Below are 4,614 nucleotides of genomic sequence, written 5' to 3' on the forward strand. Positions count from 1 at the left end.
TGGATGGATGGATGGTTGGATGGATGGTTGGATGGATGGATGGTTGGATGTAAATAAAAACAGTAATAAGATCTAAGATATGAACTAAGAAATGCGCTAAACTAAAATACACTAAGCACTGAAGTACAAAAGCAATGAGCTGAACAGCAGCACGAACATGAGTCTGTGAGCAGATGAGGATGAATGAACACAGCAGCATGAAATAAATCAGCAGCATGAGATCAGCAGCATGTATAATCAGCAGCACATATCAAAAATCTAAGTGACATCACAGTGATTCTCCTGGTCAGAGATTCATGAGTCTAACAGCCTCAGGGTAGAAGCTGTTCCTCAGTCTAATGGTTCTACACTTAATGCTCCTCAACCTCCTTCCTGAGGGGAGCGGGGCAAAAAGTGTGTGTGCTGGGTGAGTGGGGTCCTTCATGATGCAGGTGGCCCTCTTCCTGCATCTGGAGGTGTAGATGTCTGTGATGGTGGGGAGACTGACTCCAACATCTTCTGTGCAGCCTTCACCACTCTCTGCAAAGCTTTTCTTTCTGCAGCTGTGCAGCCTCCATGCCACACGTTGATGCTGGAGCACAGGATGCTCTCCACTGCACACCTGTAGAAGGAGGTGAGGACTGAGCTTCCAGACCAGCTCGTCTCAGCCGTCTGAGGAAGTAGAGTCTCTGATGAGCTTTCTTCATCAGGCTGGTGGTGTTGTTGCTCCAGCTGAGGTTGTTGTTCAGGTGCACACCAAGTTCTTGTAGCTGGAGACCACTTCTTTGCTAAATGTCTTGAGGATCACTGAGCAGATTTTAGTGAAACTCTTTAAAATGTTATATGTACTTCTACAACATTTTTTTGTTTTCAGTTGTTAAAAAAAGAACTTAAATTTGCATCGTTGGTGATTGTGTATTGTTGTCATCACTCTGTTAAACTCCAGGCCTCTCTTGTAAATGAGTCCTTGTGTCTCAATGACACTAACCTGTTGAAATAAAGGTTGAATTAAAAATGAACTATTGGAGTAAAATCAATTCAAAAAGCCATAACAAAGCATTTTGGCAAACTAAAAAATGTCAATAACTCGGTCACTTTTACAGATGTTGTGCCAAAACTTTGTATTGTAGTAGCTGAGGCAGATGCCACTTTTAAACTCTGAGTGCTAACGGATCAAAAACCTGCATTTAACACTAACATGAAGTATTTCAGGCAGCTCTGTTAGTTGGACACGTTTTTTAATGAACCGCTTGCAGATTTTAATGAAGCGTTTAGGCAATAATCACTGGACGTGCATCTGCAACAGCATTTTAGAACTAATCCAGTTCAGAACGATTCTCCAGCCACTGGTCTGACAGAAGTACAAAACAGCTATAAATCTGTCCGTTTTACAGATATCGAGCTAAACGTTGATGTGGTCTTAGCTGAGAGGAGTTTACAACACGTGACGTCTCACAGTATTTTACTACTTTGTTGCATAATGTTATTTTCAAGCTTTAATCAACATCTCGGTTTAAAACTGGCTAATAAAAAGTTAGGCCTTTGATTCAATTTGAAGTGTCTCGTGTCTCCTCTGGGTCTGCCTGAAGTGTCTGTCGGAGACGGCTCGGTGGAATCTGCCGTCAGCTCTGATGGGTCGAGCTGACGCAGCAGCAGGGTTCAGCGGCGTGCAGGGAAGTAGGTCGCTGCAGCGGGAGCTGCCTGCAGCCACGCCGATCGATGCCGGGTGCTGCTGAGAGTTCTGCTGGGTCGGGCTGGTGATGCTACAAGCACAGCAAAAACAGAATCACTTAAAAGCAACTTTTCATGCTGGTTTAAACTGACGTGTTCGTATGATGAGAGAGAGTTATAAACTGCCTGCTTTGGTCGAACCTTAGCGTGGCCTCGTGCAGGAGGTTTTCCCAGATGTGCTGGTGTGACTCTCAGCAACTACCACTCATTTAGCTCATGATTTGTGAAGTTGACTTGGTTAGAGCCATTTTTTGTGATTAAGTTTCATTAGCTGTGCAGGAATTGATTACATATGAAGAGATTTAATAAAGTCTCTTCTATGGAACAAGAAAGTGATCAAAATTAAATAAATAAAACCTGAAATAAGAAAAAGTTTCATTTTTATTATTTTATTTCATAGTGGTGTTTTTATGATAGCTTATTTATTTCATAATGACACTTTTCAGCAGAATGACTTCCTCTGTCAATCAAGAGAACCAGGGCGGATCCAGTTGTTTGACTGGTTCCTTTACCCAGACAGAAGTAATCACACACAGAGTATGGAGTTAGGCCTGAAGGTGCCATGCATCCTCTGCACTAGGCTGCAGGAGAAGTCATTTCCTGAGCTCCTCAGAGAAGTTGCCACCAGGTTAGACATCCTCACCTCAGCCTGAAAGAGTTGCAGCAGTTGTGATGAAGCTGTTTCTGGTCCAAGTTCACACCAGAACAGCACCACCTTGACTGTACCAACCACTTGTCACGACTAGCTGAACACAGCGAAACACCTTTCAACGTATCCAACAATCTTCAGTCAGGTCATCTGGACAGTTTCTTTTTCTGTGCTGAAACGTTTCACCTTCCATCCAGAAGGCTTCATCAGTCAAGGAAACACAACACAAAACTGATTCTTCCTCCAACAGCTTACTCCAAAGTGGAACAAACCAGTTACGTTGATGCTAAGATGGTGTGTTTGGCACGCCCCCTCCTCTGGAGCCGGCCCTCTTGCTGATTTGATCTGATTTGATTTGATCCTGGCAGAGATAGGTCTGTTTTGAATGTCGTCTCTTTTCGGAGATTTGTTTTATCCTAATTGCTCCTTTTGGTTTTAGGGTTTCGATCCTCTTAAGATGCACGAGGAGCGCACATGGACTGGTTTCAATTATCAGGAGGTAAAACTAATTCTCATTTTTGTGCGTGGTTCCTGCTACTCTTTCAGTTTGGTTTAAGTTTAGTCTCAGTAGCTTTTATTATTAATTGAGACCATTCCCCAGATTTGATGTTAGTTAAAGGAAGGGGAAATCTTACTGTTCAGCCCTGTGGCTTATTTTAAAGGGGACCTATGCTGTCCCTGGGTTCAAAGCTGCTTGAGTTTTATTTCTGTTGTGTTCACCGGGGCTTTTGTGTGAATGTGTTTCTGTTGGGGAACACCTAGGTGTATTTATTTCTTTATTTCTCCCCCAAACTGTCTAATTTATTCTAATAGGGTTTCATTAAACATTCAGCTAAGAGGTTCCCAGGACCAGCATCGCCCTCTGTTTAGCTCTCATTTTTGTTCTGTATAATAAACTATTTAAGATTGTAGTGTGAGGACATTAGCCCTTGGATCAGGACATTTTTTATGTTCCTGTGAACCACATAAAATGTTGCCTGTGCTCATCTTTTACCAACTTATTTATGTGAAGAAGGGAGAATTTGAGGTGCTCCTACATTCACTATAGTGAACAGTGATGGCACCTCAGGTCACATAATGATGGTTTCTTTGTTTTTCAGGGGAGCTGAGTTCAAATTTAGGAGTGCTTGAGCACCCCCAAAAAGAGGCTAAAATCACAACTGTATACAGAGGTGCGTGCACGAGCATATAACCCTCGTGAGCGCGAGTCATTATGGGCTAGAGTGGGCTGTTGTGTGTCTGCTGTGACAGACAGCTTCAGAGGGAAGTGGGGGGTCTGGTCTGTCCCCATCACAGCTCACTCAGGCAGGTGGACAGGTGGACACCTGAGCGAGCTGCATGGATTGTTTATTTAAAATAACCGTGCACGACCGGAGCCTTTGCTCCAGCTGCTCCGCGGTCACTGAGTGGGTCAGGCCACAGGGAAATGTCCCGGTGCGTGTGCTCGATGGCCAGTCCAAAACTGTGCAGCACAGATTTTCTTGTGCGCTGAGATTATGCGAGCAGTGCACGACTGCACAAGCGCGCAGCTTAGAGGGAACACTGGTGGCAGCCCTGTTCTCATTTTTGCTCATGTCCTTCTTTTACATGAGGAGAATTTCCCAGAAAGCCAGTGAAAAGATGGAATAAAAGGGTTTTAGAGAGGTCAGTAAGTCCATGGCTCTGGCCCAGTTACTCCTATGAAACCCTTGTTTCTTGCTTGGCATAAATGTGTTAATCCCATGGACTCTCTCTGGGCCTCAGCCGGCCTTTGAAGACAAACAGAGACAAAACAGGAGCGTTTGTTCTTCAAATGAGCTTTTGTACTCCTAACCTTTCTCTGAGCTGGTATTTTACGGAGCGGTTATGATCCATTGTACAGTTGTTGCTGTTGTGACACAGTTTCCTCCAGAGGCTTTGTGTGTAAGATGTATACTTATGGAAAAGGTGGTCTTTGAACTTATCAGTGCAATTCTTTTAGTATTTTTTATGTCAAACCAAAGGCTTCAAACTTGCGTGGACCTCTGATTCCTGATGCCGAAGCACAAAGTGTGTGTCAAATTGTGGGAGTTGGAAGAACGGAACAAGTTGTAGGCAGTCAGCTGACAGAGCTATAGCTTACATAAGAAACCCCCTCAGTGAGTAAATGGCATCAAGTGAGGAAAGGTCACGGAGTTTATGTGTTTTGTAGCCTTGTCCTGAATTCAAGTACAACTTAGCATCACCCATCCATCCATCCATCCATCCATCCATCCATCCATCCATTATCTTTACCC

This window comes from Nematolebias whitei, chromosome 21 (genome assembly GCF_014905685.2).
Source record: "Nematolebias whitei isolate Nwh7 chromosome 21, NemWhi1, whole genome shotgun sequence".
NCBI classification, from domain to species: domain Eukaryota; kingdom Metazoa; phylum Chordata; class Actinopteri; order Cyprinodontiformes; family Rivulidae; genus Nematolebias; species Nematolebias whitei.